We start from the raw sequence: 19,871 nt of genomic DNA, 5'->3' as shown, positions 1-19,871 counted from the left end.
ACAAACCATGCAATTTGTGGCAATGTCAATAGAACTAGAGGTTATCATATGGAGTGAAGTCAGTATAAAGGAAAGGGAAGTAGAATGATCTCTCTAATATGTAGTACTTAAAGATACAACTGCAAGGTAACAACAAAAGGCCAAAGGCTACATGATGAAGGAACTCATCCGAAAAACTGAATTTGGGTGGGGGTGGGGAGGTTGACAGAGATGGGAATTGGGATACTCTGGTGGTGGATAATGTGTTGGAATTATGTACATGGAAAACCATTATCAACAATACTGTAAGTTTTTTTTTAAGTGGAAAAAATTAGACACCGCTTACCTTTCAGTTTATTGCTCCTTGTATATATACACTATCTCAGATCTTCCCTCAGGTGGCAAGTATAAACTGTCTATTACTCTCCAACGAAACAAATGGAAAGAAAATATTGATTTATGTTCACAAAATCACTGTAAATGACATTTTTCCATTTCCGTTGCCTTTTAATAATAACCAAATGACAATAAACTCATAGAAGAAGATATAATAACAGTAAGATGTTAACTTATATTTGAGATTTAAAAATATTATCAATCAGGGCTGGTATGATAGTACTGTGGGTAGGTGCTTGCCTTACATGTGGCTAACCCAGGTTTGAGCCCCAGCATATATAACCCATGTCTATCGGGAGAGAACCCTGAGCACAGAGGCAGGAAAAAGCCCTGAGAACCACTGGGTCTGGCCCAAAAACCAAAAAGGAAGGAAATTTATTATTAACAGGAAACAATATATTATAATTGAAAGCATGGTAAAGTCTTGTTCCAGGATTTCTTTTTTCTGTCTCCTTAGCATCCTGTTGATTTTGAATGTTTCTCAGACTTTCCTCATTTTTGCTGATCTGGATCATTATGGTGTATATTGGCCATGTATTCTTTAGAATAACCCTTAATTGGGCTTTCTCAAATATTTGAGCATATTTTAAGATAATGTGTAAATGTAAAGAATTTTAATTTAATTAAAAAAAAAAAAGAAAGGGTCTGGAGCGATAGCACAGCAGTTTGGGCATTTGCCTTGCACGTGGCCAACCCGGTTCGATTCCCAGCATCCCATATGGTTCCCTGAGCACTGCCAGGAATAATTCCTGAGTGCAGATCCAGGAGTGACCCCTGTGTATCGCTGGGTGTGACCGCCCCCAAAAAACCCCTGAAAATCCTAAATTCTTGTCACCTTTCAACAATCCATTATTAGTAACCAATAATAAGGGCTGCTCTTCAGTAGATATAATGTGGAGGATTTTTTTCCCAATCTTTCTACTTGTTCCCCTTTGGGGATCTTGGTATACTCTAAGAAGTCACACTTCTACAGTGCTTAGGAGAAGCAGTCGGCCATCTTTAAGTAGAAAGGAACTTTGAAGAGAACGCATAACTCTTATGCCTGGTGGCTCCTTCAAGACATGTCACAAAGGCTGCTTCTGCTGAGTGATATGACTCAAGCTTGGGTTACGAGTGACGGACTGTGTTGTGCAAATCAGAGGCATATAATGTTTACCTAGTTCTGTTTGGACCTGGGATGCTCCGAGAAAATCAAACTCCAAATTTCACCATTTAACTGGGTATTCCAAATATTTATTGCTACATAAAAGACCATGCCAAATTCCAACCATTCGTTGTGATCTTTTATGTCCTGTTAGTTGACCAGGCGCAGTCCAGCAGTTCTCATTTGAAGGGAACCAGGACAGGTGTTGCTTCAAAGAGCCTCATCTCAATTAGGATGGCTATTCCTAAAGGCTGTTTGGAGTTTGGAGTTGCTGACCATTGCAGAGGAGTACTACAGAGGCTGCCAATGGATTATCACACTGGTCTATCCTGGGGTACAGGTGGGGGGGCTCAAATGTCTCACCACAGAGGCTGGAGCAATAGCACAGCGGGGAGGGTGTTTTTTTTTTTGCCTTGCACATGGCCTACCGGGGTTGATTCCCAGCATCCCATATGATCCCCTGAGCACAGCCAGGGATAATTCCTGAGTGCAGAGTCAGAACCAGGAGTAACCCCTGAGCACAGCCAGGTGTAACCCAAAGAGGAAAAAAAAATGTCTCACCACAAGCCCTGTCATCCCCTCCCCCACCCAGGAGATGAACCCTAGCACTCTTCCAAGAGATTCTAGTATGTTCCCAGATTTGTGAAGTCCCAGTCTCAAAAGTTGAGACTGTCACTTCTGCCATATTCTGTTGGTCAGTCAGTTAGACAATTAAGACACTTGGCAACAGGTGCAAAAGGACAGGAGACTCCAGAGGCCATGTGGCCATCTTGAACCCATGTCTAGAGGTTCTGCAGCTCACCCTGAGCTTTTCTCTCCTGAGTCCACGAAAGATGGGTCACTGCTGCCCCAGAGAGATGAAGAAGCCTATCCTCATTATCTGCTTTAAACAAATTCCACATAGTCCAGTTTAAGACTGGGGAATAAAAGATGTGTATTTTTTTTGCTCCGTTTTGCTCTAGAATAGACTTAGATGTATGATGAAGTTGTAAAGGTAGTACAGAGTTTCTATATAGCCTATGTCAGTTCTTACATCTCATATTCCATAAACAACTACATGTGCAACCATGAACTAGGGTTCAGCATACAATTCACCAAGGCTCATGTATTATTCTGATTGTTTTAGATTTCACACAATGTCTGTCTGCCCGGTTCCAGAATCCCACAACACATCTACTGATGACATCTCTTCTGGGGTCTTCTCACGATGACGCTTCTCAATTTCCTTGTTTTTAATGATCGTGGTAATGTGCGGCACACTGGTGAGGAAGATATTGCATATTGTTCAGTTGGAATTCATCTAGTGTTTTTACACAGTTAGATGCAGTTTACGGTTCCTTCGAAGGAAGGTCACAGAGGTAAATGGAATTGTTAACATTTTATATTGAGTGCACACACAATCAACATACCATCACTGCCACTGATTTGAGAACCTAAGCAGAAGTTTCCGCACTGGAATTTACTTTTTCCCTCCTTTCTGTGTTTATTTAATTTGGAAAAATGTCACTCTGTGAAGGCAACACTTAAGGTATATCAAGGTACAGAAAATCAAGTTTTACTTCCTTAAAGTGAAAAAATACACAGAATTCTTAACTCACATAAGATTTGCCCATTCACCTGAATTTGATATTTATCCAGTCAATTATTTTATATAATGTGTATTGATTTTCTACTTCAGGTTCTATTCAACACTACTTTATTTGGCTGCATAAATTTTCATGTTTAGAAAAAATTAATATTATTGTATATAATATTTAAAGATCAGTTGGCTTGTGAATTTTCAAAGAAAAAAATTAAGAAGACTGGAGAAATGAAGAGCAGAATACTCAAAATTCAAGTAATAACATTGGTTGACAATAGACTTCTAAGGGAAAACGTGACATTTGACTTCCCAATAGGGTATAATGTATGTGAGCAAAGTGCCAAGTTATAAAGGTAAAGGTTGTGATATTAGAAAAGGGACAGACAGATGAATCAATAGGACAGATTAGAAAGTCCAGAAATAGGCCCACACATTATTGTTGATTGATTTTCGAAAAGGGGCAAAGGCAATTAAATAGAAAAAGGAAAGTCTATTCAACAAATCATGCTGGAATATGCAAAAAAGTAATTAGTCCTTGACCTGTATCTTGCACTGTATTCAAAAATTAACTGAAAATGGGTCAGGGATGCAAAGACCTAAAACCACAATAGTTCTAGGGAAATAAAAGCCACAGGAGAAAATCTCTGCGACCTTCAGACATGCAATGATATTTTTCATTTTTATTTTTTTTATTTTATACTTTATTTATTTTTAATTAGTGAGTCAGCGTGCGGGTACAGTTACAGATTTATACATTTTTGTGCTCATGTTTCCCCCATACAGATTTCGAGAGCCCATCCCTTCACCAGTGCCCATTCTCCACCACCAGTAAACCCAGCATCCCTCCCACCCTCCCCAGTCCCGTCTCCCCCCACCCCACACTGCCACTATGGCAGGGTATTCCCTTTTGTTCTCTCTCTCTGATTAGGTGTTGTGGTTTGCAATAAAGGTGTTGAGTGGCCATTGTGTTCAGTCTCTAGCCTACATTCAGCACGCATCACCCTTCCCCCGCATGATCTCCAATCACATTTTACTTGGTGTTCCATTCTCTGAGTTGCCCAGAATGAGAGACCAGCCTCCAAGCCATGGAGTCAACCTCCTGGTACTTATTTCTATTATTCTTGGGTGTTAGTTTCCTAGTCTATTGCAATGATATTTTTTAGATACAATACAAAAAGCATACTACATATATCTATCATTTTCAATTGGTAAATTGGAATTCAACAAACTTGAGAAGTTTGATCTTTGAAAGATAAATAAAAAGTCATCTGCTATAGTTATGAGAAATATTTTTTCAAAACTCATGTTTGATAAGGTACTTTTATCTTGGAATATATAAAGATTAAATTTATGGAATATATAAAGAATTCTGATAATCCAGCAAGAAAACAAATAATCTAATTAGAAATGGGCAAAAGAACTGAACAGACATTTCTCTAAAGAAAACACAAGGATGACAAATAAGCATATTAAAAAGCTGCCTAGCATCATTAGTGATTAAAGAAAGGCAAATTAAATCCACAGAGATACAACTCCGCACATAATGCAGTGGAATAAAAGAAAAAACACTCTGACAATTCAAGATACAGAATAATGAGAACACTCGTTTGTTCCAATTGTTGTGCTGGTAGGATGACAAAAAGGAGCAGCCATAACCACTTTGTAAAACATTTTGGCAATTTTTTTAATAATGTGAAAATGCACCCAGCATTTGATGCAGTGGTTCTTTTCCAAGGCATTGAACTGAAATGAAGACTTAAGCTCCTACTAAAACCTGTGTGAAAATGTTTATGGTGGGTTTATTCATAATTCCAAAAACTGGGAACTGTCCGTCAACTAGAGAACAAATTATATTGGGGGGAGAGTGTTAGCCAGTAACCCACACAAGAAAACTACTGAGGCATGTTAACAACATGAGTGAACGGTAAACGCATTATGCTAGGTGAGAGAATTGGAATCAAAAGGCTACCTGCCTATTTTCATCTCGCTATGTTCTTATAAAGGAAAAACTATAGGCCAGAAAACAGATTGGGGGTTGTCATGAGTTGGTGGTGGAGGAAAGAGTTGACCATAAAAGAGAAGCACAAGAGAATTCAAAGAATGATGGGATTTTCTGCAACATGACTATGATTGTCGAGATATGATATGAAGCGTTTGCTGATATCCAGAAAACTGAACCTCATAGAGTGAACCGTATTTTATTTACATGAGAAATTATGAACCAACATCTATGAATCTCTCACGGGGGCCAAGCAGTAAACACAGAATCGCAGTGACACTAGTTCGCTTCTCCCTGCTTCTAAGAATTTCGATCAGTACCTTTCAATATCTCACCTATGCAGAGCCAGATGTGGGTGAGGTGAGTAGTATGGGTAATCTAGTCTGGCAGTGTCTGGCTTAGTCTTTAAACTGTCCTTGACCATTGTTAAAATCCACTTTGGCTGTAGAATCTCCATTTTGTATTTTATTGAGAACCTAAGCAGAAGTTCAGATCAGAAATCTTTACTCCCCATTCTTCATCTTTTGTGATCAATTCTCCTCTGTGTACTTCCAGACAAGATGTAAAGGATCCCAACTCTCACTGGATAGCAAACAGTGACTCTTAAAATATTTCCAGGAAATACATATTTCTGCTTCTCTCCTTTGTCTTGTCATCCATTGAGATCCTGATTGGATTTTGTCAAAACGAACAGAAGCACATTAACATCTGAACTTCCACCATTCTCTTGTATTCCTGGTAGATCATAGGGAAGAGAATCCGACTCAGCAAAGGTCTGTATGAGTTTGTGTTTTGAGTTATAGGTTGATTGTATCAATATTTTATGATGGTATTTCATCTAAGTTATAGAAATGATTTCAAGCTTTTCGACTCTAGCTTCATTCCTGATTTCCAGGATATCCTAAAATCCGGCTCTGAAGCCTTTCATTCGAATGCTGGTATATCATCATATACCAGTACAGCTTGAGCCCTCTGGCTTAGAAGAAAGTCTTTAGTGCTTATAGCTTAAGCAAGGTCAGTATGTCACTGACGCTGTGCATACAGACAATATAAAACTATGTTCTGGGTTTTCTGGGGCTGTGGACCACAGGAGTGGAATGAAAGACAGGACAAAGACAAAGCAAAATCTTCCTTATAAGCACGTGCAGAATGACTCAGAAACACAGAGAGGAAGCCAGCATCTCCAAATTGTATCCTGTCTCTACTGGCAATGCCACCTTCTGAGGCTTCCTCCAGCCAAGACTGCTCCTGAATGAACAACGAGGACTTTCACTTTATTTATGTGTCACTTCCCCCTCCTCCCCTCACCCCCCCAGTCAATGTTGCAGATTCATTTAGACAGAAACATGGCAGGGTGAGATTGTCCGAAAGGAGATTTGACAGTGATGCACAGACTTTCTCTGTAGCTGGTTGTCCGCTAAAATGATTTAGGGGGGAAAGGGGAAAAATAAGGTGATTTGTAGTTGAGAGAAACCAAATAATAAATTAGTATCTTTTCAGGGAGTGCAGTTGTGGGAAAATGACTAGAAAAGTAGACCAAAATCTGGCTTCCTGTTAGTGAACTTGGAGCAGCAGATCAACTTCAAGAAAACACCGTCATGCTGCAGACAGTAATGAATGGCTTGCCCAGTTTAGAAGGTTATTTGGGGAGAAGTCTACAGTGAAGACAAATTGACAGTAGTTTTCAGACTGCAAGCATCCATTTCCATTCCTAAGAGCAACTTGTTTTTGTCATGGGCAAACATGCTTCCTTCACCCAAGGCACCCACCTCCTCCTACTGCCACAGAGAGGGTTTTGGAGACTCCTTGAATTCTCTACTTCCTTGTCTTTCGTATCAGTCTAATGAACATTATTGAGACTATTTTTTTGTAATGTGAGACTTGTTTATAAAATGTTGCTTTCCAGTGATGTGATATGGAGATAACTGATGAAATGTCTTATGGATTTGAAATATTAGTCTTCTCTGTGTATGTTACTATTGCTGTAGGACCTTAGAGTCAGGATATGCCTTACTAACTAATCAAGAAGGGCATCCTTGGGTCTGGAGTGATATAGCACTGTGGGTAGGGAGTTTGCCTTGCACACGGCTAATCCGGGTTCGATTCCCAGCATCCCATATGGTTCCCTGAGTACTGCCAGCATGATTCCTGAGTACCTGAGCCAGGAGTAACTCCTGTGCATCGCTGGGTGTGACCCCAAAAACAAAAAAAAACAAAACAAAAAAAGAAGGACATTCTCCAGGAAAGGTCTTGGTGTTAATCCTGTCAGAAAACTTTCTTCCCCAATATTCTCTATGACCTACCTCAGAGATGAAGGACCACATAAGTCTAGACTGTTCTTGTCTAAGTGAAAAAAATGCCTAACGGAGTAAATTTCTAGGTTTTTAACTTGCTGGATAAGAAATGCATTATGCATGCCAAATAAATTTTGATGTTAGAAAAAAGAAGGGGGCATTGGTTTAAATAGGTTAGGAAATATAAAGGTATTAATTTGTACAAAAAATATTTCCTATATTCTTACTCAGGTGGAATATGCAGGTAGATATGGTACTGTACATACTTTTCACATATTTCAAAATATTTTCAAATGCTTTGGCTTGGGTTCAACAAAAACCTAAGGTACAATCTTTTTATCCTAGACCAAGAAAGAGTTGTGCTTGCATTAATAGTGTTTAGAAATCTATCTATCTATCTATCTATCTATCTATCTATCTATCTATCTATCTATCTATCTATCCATTCATCCATCTTTATCTCTATATATCCTATTTTTATCTAGCTCTGTATCTATTCTTCTACATAGATATATATATCTACCACCCTATGACATATTTATTTCACAAAGTGCTATATATAGTGATAGTTATATCTATACCTCTACATATATATGTGTGTTTTATTTTCTATGCATCCATCTACATACCTATTCACCCATACCTATATGCATCTGCCTGCCTCCAATGTATTTGTATTGAAAATACAAATGTTTTATTTGTATTTTAAAATGCTAGATGAATTTTTATCAAAGAATGTTCCTATACACTGCTTCCCAAAGTGAACAATACTGGCCCCCACCCCCACTGTAAAAAACTAAAAATAAAAGGAAAGGCGAGCCACTGCACCGGACCGCACCTGGCACGGGGCACAGGGCAGCAGCGCTGTCTCTCCCGCTGCCCAAGTTCGGTAGTCTCCGGCCGCTTCCCCACCCCGGGGAGGTTGATGGCGATGATGTGGCAGGCAAAGGAAGGAACGGAGCCAAGATGGTTGGTCTCACTCGCAGTTTATTCCAATCTCCTCTCCATTATCCTCTGATTCTCCTCTTGCTTCTTCCTCCCCCATGCTACTTCATTCTCTCTCTCTCGATCTGTGGATCTGGCCCCCGTGGTTCTGGCCCCCCAACCCACTCTTACAGCCTAGTTAAATCTCTACAGCATGAGGGGGTTGGGGCATACACATAGGTGTGGTCAGCAATAGGGTAAGGTTCCTTTCCCTCAGGGGATGCTTCTCCTAGGACTTAATTCTCTTTTAGCAGGAGGATCCACCCAAGGGCGGAGTCCCATGAATGTGTTTCTCTTCTCCTCAGCCAGCAAACATATAAGAATTCATAATATTAATCATTTTGTATGGACACAATAAGAGATGCATTAAAGCTTATAGAATTGCTCTCCTGGGGCCATCTCAATCTCAGACTACAGTGCTCAGGCCAGAACAGTCTTACCTATCCCTAGCAGGGTCCTAGTCTCATCATTACTTTTGGATCATGACATCATTTGTCTATGATCAAGCTCTTAACTTATAGTTAAGAATTAGGCACTTTGGCCAGGCCCATCTCATGCCAGGGTAGCACATAACTCACCGCTTGCCCTGGATCCTTCCTGTCCCTCGTCGGGACGCTGCTTTTGGGGTGCTAGGAACTGAGGGCAACTGAGACTTAAGTGGAGAAAGCAGATGCCCGGGAATGAATAATATTCGAAACCAATTAAGTCCCAACTTACAAAAGCATAATATTGCCTTCTTGTGTCTATACAAAAAGAACATTGCTTTAAAGTAAATTATTCAAAAGGCATAAGGAGAGGAGAAAGGTAATATTAGCTTATAATATAAGTTCAGTGTCCTAGGAAGGTCTGACCTTACAAATTAGCAGAGTCAGATTAAGGGAAGAGCAGATAAACTGGTAGAAGTGGTTACAGATAAACAAAGGAATGGGAGTGACTCGGGAGCACTTTGATGGGCGTGACTGATAAACCTAAGCTCCTTGTGGCAAGGGGAGCAGGACAAACCAATGATATCCAACATCTCCCCCTTTTCTGTTTACAAAATTACAAAAATTTGAAATAGAAAGAGGAACAATTCCAAACACAATACAGTCTTATAAGTTGTAGTAAAATTTCAGTCCGACCCTTGGCCAGAGCAGTGCTTGTAGTAAAGCGTTCAATTGTCCTGCACTGTCCAAGGGTGAGGAAAGTCACCAATGATGAGAGTCATTTATTCCCATTCTGAAGAAACGAAGTGTCTGGATCAAAATTGAAGAGTTGTTTCTGCAACAGCAATGAGTCCTAGGGGAGCAGCTATAGGAGTCTGATCAACTTCATGAAGTACTGGATCAGGCAGGGAGCACTGGAACAGGAGCATCACAACTTCTGTCAGGAGTCCTTCAGCAGAGGGATGCAGCCATAATCCAGGGAAGTGGTAATCCTCTCAGGCGCAACTGGGGAATGCTGAGTAATTTATTTCCCGAAATGTTGATGGTTAAGGCTAAGTAAGTTTGGAAATATTTGGTCCTATGTGAAATTTACATAATATAAAATGCATGAAAGTCACAAGATAAAGGATATGAAGAGAGACACATAAAGGAGAAGTTGCTATTATTTATCTTTAGAGCATCCAGCATTTTCCTCTACAATTAGTCAAAAGGTATATTTTATTGATTCCAGAAGGAACGACCACACTGCATGCATTAATTTTCATTCCTAGAATATAGACAATTTCTAGATATCTATAAATCCCTATGATTGCAATGAAGGAAGGAAATAAAGAGTCACTCAATGAGATAATTGAGCAATTGACATATATTGAATGCCTATGATTTGTCTTGTGCAAATAAAATCTCATCTCATTTAATCCATGCCATAAATCTGTATGAAAGGTGTTATAGATGCCATTTTACAGATAAGGCAGTTGATGCTGAAAGAAGCTATATATCCTGTTCTACACAACTCTCTCCAATAACTGACTTTCCATCTCAGGACAGAGAAAATGTCTCTGTCAGAGTTCCTCAGACCACAAAGGAATCACTCTGTAACCAACCTTATGGACTTGAAGCAAATGTTTTCATGAATGGGTTTCTTATATTACCACCTAGTTTTCATTCTAATTAAGGATGTAGAATCCTTGGTCCTATGGCCTTGATTAAAATTTACCTCAGCCACTTGTTAATTGTGTGACATTAGGTCACATATTAAACTTCTCTTGAGTTTCAGTTTCCTCATATATAATAATAAAATTGACTTTCTACTATCCTTGTAAGGTAGAGTGTGATAACATAAAATGAGCTAGTACTAAATTCTCAGCAAAGGTAAGACAATCAAATCATAAGCAATATTTTAAAGTAATGCTATTACTATGATAATCGTAATAGCATTATTATAGTAATAATTTCTGTGTTCACTGACTTCTATGCATTATATAAAATTTGATCTGATTCTTGACAAAACTAATATAGTATTTGGCTTATTTTCTTTTTAAAGTGTTGTAAATTATGACTCAAATTTAAGACTTAGACAGATGTTTGTCTAATTAAATATGGAACTTGGCAATATTTGCTTCCTTAAAAGATAATACAAAGGCAAAGAGAATTCTAACAAGTACTTGGAATTCTAGCAACTGCATAGTTCTATATATAATGGGCTGCCTAAATGGTTAATCACTATTTTTAAGGGCAGAAGAATAAATCACAAGAATATGCAAATCAAAGTCAGTTCATTTGTGATTATTTATCAAATGTTCCGAGGGAAACTTCATTTCAATACTTGGGTGCCCTGCCCACTATTCTAGGTGGGAGATACTCTAATGTAAATTCTACATTTGAATTTACCTTGGGGGAGGAGAGTTCAACATTGATCAATCCCAACATAACACTGAGTGTCCGTGATGTTCAAAGATTATTTCATCGTGATGTTATTTTATCTTTACTGCAATATGCTGTTCTATTATATGCTAATACCACCAGGAGTATTACCTTGAGTAAGCTACCGAGAATATCCCGCCTGCATGGCAGATCCTGGCAAGCTACCCCTGGCATATTTGATATGTCAAAAACAGTAACAACAATGGGCCTCATTTGCCTGACAACAAATGAGTCCCCAATATGGCAGCATTAAGAAAGAAGAGCAAAGAGAGGCTGATAAAATTTCAGGGATGAACTGAACTGCCAAAACGAAGGACTAAAATGACTATCTGTGCTTTCCACGCACGTACGCTGGCATTGGAAGCATCTGTAGAGGACCTAATGGTGCAAGCACAGAATATCAAGTATGACATCATTGGTCTGACTGAAACGAGAAGGCATCGATCACATCACGTCATTTTAGACACTGGAGAAGAACTGTTCCTAGGAACAAGCGACAACAGAGGCATCGGTGGCATTGATGTCCTTGTCAACACGAACTTGGCCATGAGCATTGATTCATTCGTTCTACAAGATCGTTGTCAGCGATTTTAATGCCAAGATAGGACCGAGAAGGTCACCCAAAAAACTCCACATTGGGACCCATGGCCTAGAATGGAACGAACAGGGTGAGAGGCTGTCTGAGTTCATCATGTCGATCAAGACCATCCATGGTAACTCACAGTTCCAGAAGGCCGAATCTAAACGTTGGACATGGGAGTCTTCAGGTGGACAGTTCCACAACAAAACTGACCACATCATATTCATTTTATGAATATTTAATTTTCTCCTTTCTTGACACCTTCAGTCTTTTTTAAAGATTTCCTGACAATATCTTGTTTGCATAAATACCAAGGATGAGAACCAATTTTGTAATAACTTGGGTACTGATTATATTTCTGATATTTTGTTGGGAATGTAAGAGGCAAGACTTCTTTAGAAATAAGATTAATTTTTAACAGAGAGGGAAAGTATAATACTTTGCTTAAAGGGTCCCTGAATGTACAGTGACAAAGTAGCCCCTTGAATACTTCGAAACCTCAAGGGTTGAGTCCTTAACCCCCAACGCTATAGGTGACTCGGTGGTAAACAACATTTTATTTAAAACCCTGGATTTGTCATATTAGATTAATTTAAGATCTCAGTTACTCTAAAATTTGGCCTTACTCTTTAACACTGTGTGAATGATATGAGTCCTGCCATAGGCTTCAATGGACTGGGGCAGGTTGCTTACCACTTAAATAGTTCTCTGTGGGGCTAAGTGAAATAAACACATCAGCCTCTAGTTTTGGAAAATACAAGAATCTCTGCCAGAGAAGCTGACTTGCTGTAATTTGGTTATTGAGTGCTAACAAGCACTTCAGAGTCTAACCTGGATAGTACTGATAAACGGTTCCTGAGGTAGAAAAGTGACATTGACTCCTCAACCTGGAGAAACCATGTAGAGGTCATCTAAAGTTGCAGGCTAAAAGAATATGTGGAATGATATCAATTCATACTGTGCTTATGCAAAATAACTGGTCCCGATTTTTAGTAGATAATCTATTACTCTAATTATGAAGGAGAAAAGAAATACGTGTTTAAGAATGTTACTTTTTATGGAGGGGAGATTCTGGTTCTCTTAATTGTTTTTGTTTGTGAACTAGAATGAATACTAAATTCCTCTAATATCTGGACTAAGTTCCTAGTAGTTTCTAGTTGACCTGCAGTAATGAATAGTGTGGACAGTTCAGCACTTGATAATGAGACAGAGATAGTACAACAGCTATTGCGCGATTTTTCTGAATGCCGGAAGACATCAGAGGCACTTTAACGCCAGGAACACCCGTCTGAAAACATTCTGGGTGAAATGTAGAACGGACAATTCTTGAAGCTCTTACCTGGATTTTTATTTTATTTCCATTTAAGCTCTCTTGTCAAGGATTTAGAGTTAACCTGTCTCTGTTTTATTGAGGTACTGTGAACATTGGACTGGAGCGATAGCACAGCGGGTAGGGCCTTGCACGCGTCTGACCCAGGTTCGATTCCTCCACCCTTCTCAGAGAGCCCAGCAAGCTACTGAGAGTATCTAGCCCGCACCACAGAGCCTGGCAAGCTACCCGTGATGTATTCAATATGCCATCAACAGTAACAACAAGTCTCACAATGGAGATGTTATTGGTGCCCGCTCCAGCAAATCGATGAGCAACAGGATGACAGTGACAGTGACATATTCAATTGAAGGTTTGGCCTGACCGATGTTGCTGTTGTCCCAAAATGGGATCAGACCACTGTCTCTTTAGTGCAAAATTCTACTTCACAAAGCAGGGAGAAAGGACTGCAGAGTTTAAATTTAAGAAGAGAACTCCCAGAATGACCACCAACTGGGAGCTCTTTGGCACTATTGCGGCAACGTGGGAAGATGCCATCATTGACATTGACGAGGAATACTATCGACTGGTTCAGCACCTCCGTGACTTCTCGAGGAATGCCAAGAGTGGGAAAGCCACAAACAGACTCCTGTCTTTGGAAACTTTCAAGCTCATTCGCCAACGTGGTTTGGCGAGAGCCTCAGGCAATCACAAACTAATGTTCAAGCTCACAAAGCTGTGCTGAGAAGCGATAAAGGAAGACCTCAAAGAGAGAAGAGCAGCAGTGTTGGCGATGTAGCAGAAGCTGGGAAAAGTGTTCACAATGCTCACCTGTCCTTCTCCAACTATAAGACCAAGATGACTGCCCTCTGATGTCCTGATGAATCGATCACATCTTCAAGAAGGGCAATGGAGAGGATTATTCACTACTTCTACTCGGATATCTTCGACAGCCATGTTCACCTGTCCACATACCAAATCCCGCAGGATGGATATGTTGTTCCCAATGTCCTCCCTTCTGAAATCTGACATGCCATTTCGTCGGTAAAGACATGTACAGCACCCAAACAAGGTCAGACCTGAACACCTGAAGAATCTGCCACCAGTACTCGTCAATACACTGGCTAGACTCTTCACATGCTACCTATCTGTGTGCAAGGTTCTGTCCTGATGGAAAACCAGCAGGACTGTTCTATTGTACAAGAAGGGAGACATCCACATCCACGACATCGGCAACTATCGCCCAATTTGCCTGTTATTCGTTGTCTACAATTTGTTCACTTGAGTCATTCTGAATAGAATAGGCAGAACACTAGATGAAGGACAACCATGCGAGCAAGCTGGGTTCCGAAAAGGATTCAGCATGATTGACCATATCCACACAGTGACCAAACTCATTGAAGTTTCGCAAGAGTTCAAGATGCTGCTCTAACCTTCATCAATTTTAAAAAGGCCTTAAATTCTGTTGATACTGAAGCAGTCATTGAAGCCCTAGCCAAACAAGCATTCAAACTCAGTACATCAAGATCTTCTTCGAGCTGTATTACAGATTCATCACCAGGATCTCACCATTCTATAAGGAAGTGATCATTGACGTAAAGAGAGGGGTTTGGCAGGGCAATACTATTTCACCGAAACTCTTCAGTGCCACCCTCAAGAACGTCATGCGATGACTGTAATGGGAAGGGATGGGAGTGAAGATAGATGGTTGCAACTACACTACCTCTGCTTCGCAGATGAAATCATTCTAATAACACCAAACATTAGCCAAGCGGCACAAATGCTAGTCGACTTTGACCTTGAGAGTGGAAAGGTCGAACTGCAGCTGAATCTCACCAAAACAGTGTTCATGAAAAACAAACTAGTCCCTGACATTCCATTTGCTCTCAACAAAATGAACATCTCCGAATGCAGCAGCTATGTGTATCTGGGTTGAGAACTCAACATGAGGAACGACTTGGTGCCAGAACTGCGCAGGAGGAAGAGAGCAGTGTAGAATGCCTTCAGGAGTGTCGAAGAAGTAGTTAAGAGGATGAAGAACCTCTGACTCTGGGCACATTTTTTTGACTCCACGTTCTCCCTGCACTAACATACACCTCAGAGACCTGGGCCCTATGAAAACAGGATGAGAACACTCTTAGGGTATCCCAAAGAGCAACTGAAAGAGCTATGCTTGGAGTATCAGGTTTCACGCCAGTGAGAGAAGGAATCTGGAGTTCCGTCCTCTGTCGACTATCAAGAATCAGGGATGCTGTCTCATTTGCCAAGGTGTCAAAAATCAGATGGGCGGGACATGTAATGTGATTTAGAGACGACCGCTGGACTAGAGCTGTTAGCGGGATGTCAAAAGATCGTGTGGCCACCCACCTATGAGATCGTCAGACTTCTTCGTCAAAACCCTGAACGAACGGTTTGAGGCTCTCCATGTTTCTGGAGTGAGCAGGTACCACTGGGCTACACTAGGACTTCACAGGGATGAATGGAGACATTACTGGTGCCTGCTCAAGCAAATGGAAGATCAACGGGATAACAAGTGATACAAGTGATACCACCTGGAAAATTAGAACCAAGGACAGAGAAATTTAGTAACTTGCTCCAGGTCACACAAAGTCAGTGATTCAAAGGAAGCTTTAATTCACTCCCAAATTATTCTTTTCACTAAAGTTGTTTAGAGACTGTGAGCAGGTCAATTTTTAGACATGTTCAGTTGGTAGAAAGACATTTTTAAGGGAAATGGAGGAATGCCTCTCTAAAACCTTTTTTATTTATTGGTTTGGGGGCCACATCTGGTGATGTTCACTCAGGGCTTATTCCTGGCTCTGCACTCGGATCACTTCTGGTGGGGTACAGGGGATCACGTATGGTTCCAGAAATCAAAGCCAGGCCTGCTGTGTGCAAATGCCCTACCTCCAGTTCTGGCCCCAACCTCTCTACAACCTTGTATCGCAAATATTTCTCCATCAGATTGGATCCAATCATAATTTTATTTCTTCTCACATCAGCAAGTCACTACAAAATTGAGAACAATCTTCAACAATGTGGTGTCACTTCCACACATCTCTGTATTATGGCTGCCATCTTTTGATGGAGAGGTGCTGGTCCACTTCACTTTCCAAAAGTGAAGCAAAGACAGGAATGCGTTTTTTCAGTGTCATCCAGTCAGCACGATGCACAATGTGCTTTTCTTACCACCAACTTGTACGCCTTGTTCCAGTTCTGTGGTCTATTTGTTGCTTCGGCTTCTTTCGCAAATGAGTGTTACTAATGAGTTCAGTTGAGCTTCATCTAAAATACTAAAGAACTGTCAGTTCTTGTGTAATGTATTCTTCTAGCTAAAATGATCCCACGCACTTATCCCTATTAAACATAAAGAAGGCACACACTAAGTACGGTGTTTTATCTATCTTGACTCTTAGGAAGGGTCCAATCTCTTATTACAAGCACCACAGACATTTGCCAGAATGAATCCCATTATATCAATGAAAGGAAATGTTTCTACCCAGGTTTGAAGTGCACTATATTTACTTAGCAGTGAGGATTGAGAGGAATTTTACTTGTTTGAGGGAGGGACTAGGGGCTGTTGAATCTAGACATTCTAGTTTGTCTCAACCACCTGTGCCTACATCAGACTTCCACACAGAGTCCATTTTCTCACTGTCTCTATCCAGGGGCAGAGTGGGAAGCAGACAATGGGAGGACACGACACTGCTCTCCACTCTGCTAGGGAAGGACTGCTAGGACCCAAAAGGAAAGGTTGACCTGAGTTTTTTAAGCTGGACCTAACGCTTGAGTTATAACACTACAAGAATTCCAGAAAACGACAGCTCCAGATCTTCCTCCCAAACATCTGCTCCAAATCCAGCAACGAGCCCTCAACCCAAACACCTCTTATTCCTAGTAACATCTTTTAAAAATCCAATATTGTTTTTAAGGGCATTCTGAGATACAAAGTGTTGTTAGAATCAGACAGAGAGGTGAAGATACAAGACAGACAAGAATAGAATAATTGGTTTTTTTTTTTTTTTTTTTTGTGGGGGAGGGCGGACCTGGCAGTTGCTTAGGGCTTACTCCTGGCTGTGCTCAGAGATAACTCCTAGGGGAGCTCAGGGGACCAGATGGGTGCCAAGGATTCAGCCACATACAAAGGAACCACCCTACCTGCTGAACCATCACTCTGGCCCAAGAATAGAATAAAATCACAAAAATAAATAAAATCATCATCCTGTTGGTCGTCAAATTTCTCAAGTGCTCTCAGTAACGTCTCCATTCATCCTAGCCCTGAGATTTTAGAAGCTTTTCCTTACTTGTCCTTCCCAATGGTGCCACATTAGAGGCTTTTTCAGGGTCAGGGGAATGAGACCCATCATTGTTACTGCTTTTGGCATATGAATATGCCATGGGGAGTTTTCCAGGCTCTCTCACACTGGCAGAAAACTCTAGTAGCTTGCCAGGTTCTTTGAGAGGGAGAACTAGGCTACAAGCTTCCGGGATATTGGTTTTATAGTCTCTGGATATTGGCCATTGATGGGATTACACAGCGCTGGGGGAAGTTTGTGGGTGTGACTGCCTAGCTACTGAAAAATGGAGGATCTGGGTGGAAGAGGCCCAGACCTGATCTGAATAGGCTTGGAGATCTCAGCCCTGGGTCTCACATACCTGGAAATCTCTGCCAGTTCCTTCATGCGTGAGGCTCGTCCAAACGTGTGGAGAGGGGCCTTGAGCATGGCTGTGGCTGGTTCCGGAGGTCTTTGGCTGTGGGTGCTCTTCTTGGGGCAGGGAGGGAAACTCAACTCACTCTCTCTAAGGACCCTGGTGAAGACAGCCAGATGCAGGGGCAAGAGACTCTGCAAGAATAGAATAGTTTGGAATAAACAAATACTCATACATTGAGAATTCAGATTTAGAAAGAAATTATGAAGGGGCAAGTAGGAGTTAAAGTGACGAAGGAGGAAAGAAAGAAAGAAAAGAAAAAACAGAAGAAATAAAAAGTAAGAGAAAAAAGAAAAAAGTGACAAAGGATAGTTCTAGAAGATTCCATTATAGAGTTGTCAGGGGCAGGAAACCTATTTTAAGGGGTAAAACCTTTATCTGAAAAGGTCATGTAAACTTGCAGGCCATCCTGTCAGTCTCAGCCACAATCACTCAACTTCACTCATGCAGCTTAACAAAAAAGAAGTAAAAAATAAATAAAAGTGTCTGCGTGCTAATAAAACTTTATTGACAAAGCCAGGTGACAGGCCTGATTAGGCCCATGGAATTCAGTTTGCTGACCCCTGCACTACAGGAGAATGCACTAAAAATAATTAACAGCAGTTTAGCATCATGTTTAAACATAGGTTTGGACTCATGCAGACCAGGCTGTAAACTCCAACTCAGTGGGTTGCTTCTTCTGTGCACTGGCCCAAGTTACAACCTCATACTTTCCCAAATAAATATCTGACACCGCACAGAATACAGATAAAAATGAGATAATCATTCATATTATTAAAGTAGGAATATTAAATGGCGTATGCGGTGTTTACCATTGTGCTGGGCTCCAAAATAGTGATACCTGTAATTTGAATTTTTATCATCAACTTGTGAACACATTTAATATATAAAGCATTATTAAAATTGATATGAAAATGATAGACACCAAATATTTTAGAGGTGTTAGAATCAAGGAATGAGCAATTCATGAAAGAAGAAATATATTAAATTCTTAATATGGTGAAAAAGCCCAATCTCACTAGAAAAGGGATATATAAAATAATGATGTCCCTGATTTGACAAGAGAAATATATTGAATCTTCTATTTCCTGGTGATGGTGAATGTTTAAAGAAATAAGCATTTTCACTTCCTTTTGGTGGTGGGCAAAATTGATACAGTCCTAAAGGGGGTAAATTGTTATTTTCATTTCAAGGAAATGGCAAATGCCTTTAAGCCTGCAAATCCGCTTTTGGATAAAAAAAATAATTATGAATGGGAAATAATACATCTCAAAGATATTTCTTATTATTTTGCTATACATCACATTAACATCAATCATAAATCAGTTAAATGCAAAACAAAAAAATTTGATTCAGTAAGAAAGCCATTCTACAGCATACTCAGTCAAATTTCTCAACTGATGTTCTAGTTTATTTTTTAACTCCTTGCCTTCGTGGATATTCTAAATGCTCTGTATCTCTAGTGAGCACTGTCTATCTCTAGTGAGAAAACAAAATAACTATTTTTAAAAATACATGTTTCCAGAATATACATATAGAGAGATATATTATAATTTATTTCTATATAAGTTGTGTGCATATATGTATAGAAATATTATATATACATGTATACCATATATGTTATATATAATAAGTGTGTATATATATGTATATATATATTAGAATTTAGGGTTGCAAGAAGAAAAATTGATCTATTCTTTACTGGGGCTTAGTTCTATGTTGTATTAACTCCCAACAGAGATAATTGAGCAGTTAACCTTAATAATATCTTACTTAAGTTGTCTGATAAAAAAGAAGGTAGAGTTTGGTTCCAAAGCCAGATTGGCTCCCTAAGTCTATTTTTTTCTTTGCTTCTCAGTGGGGCTTAGCTCTATGTTGCATCAACTCCCAACAGAGTATGAGAATTAGGTAACAGAGAATTTCCAGCTAACCACAAGACGAGTGCTTTCAAAGCATCAATTTATCAGCAAGAGCTGTAAGGCCTGTCAGTTTAAGATAAAAAAAATCCACCTCCCTCAATGAGGCAATGCAGTTTAGTAAAACGG

At 39.9% G+C, this 19,871-nt stretch overlaps 1 pseudogene; it reads left to right on the top strand.

The window, feature by feature from the left end:
* The first annotated feature begins 2,726 nt into the window (after positions 1 to 2,726).
* LOC129405001 (uncharacterized) lies at positions 2,727 to 14,401 on the top strand (annotated as a pseudogene).
* The last annotated feature ends 5,470 nt before the right edge of the window (positions 14,402 to 19,871 follow it).

Source organism: Sorex araneus, chromosome 5, assembly GCF_027595985.1.
Source record: "Sorex araneus isolate mSorAra2 chromosome 5, mSorAra2.pri, whole genome shotgun sequence".
NCBI classification, from domain to species: Eukaryota; Metazoa; Chordata; class Mammalia; order Eulipotyphla; family Soricidae; genus Sorex; species Sorex araneus.
This window is presented reverse-complemented; position numbering and strand designations above follow the sequence as displayed.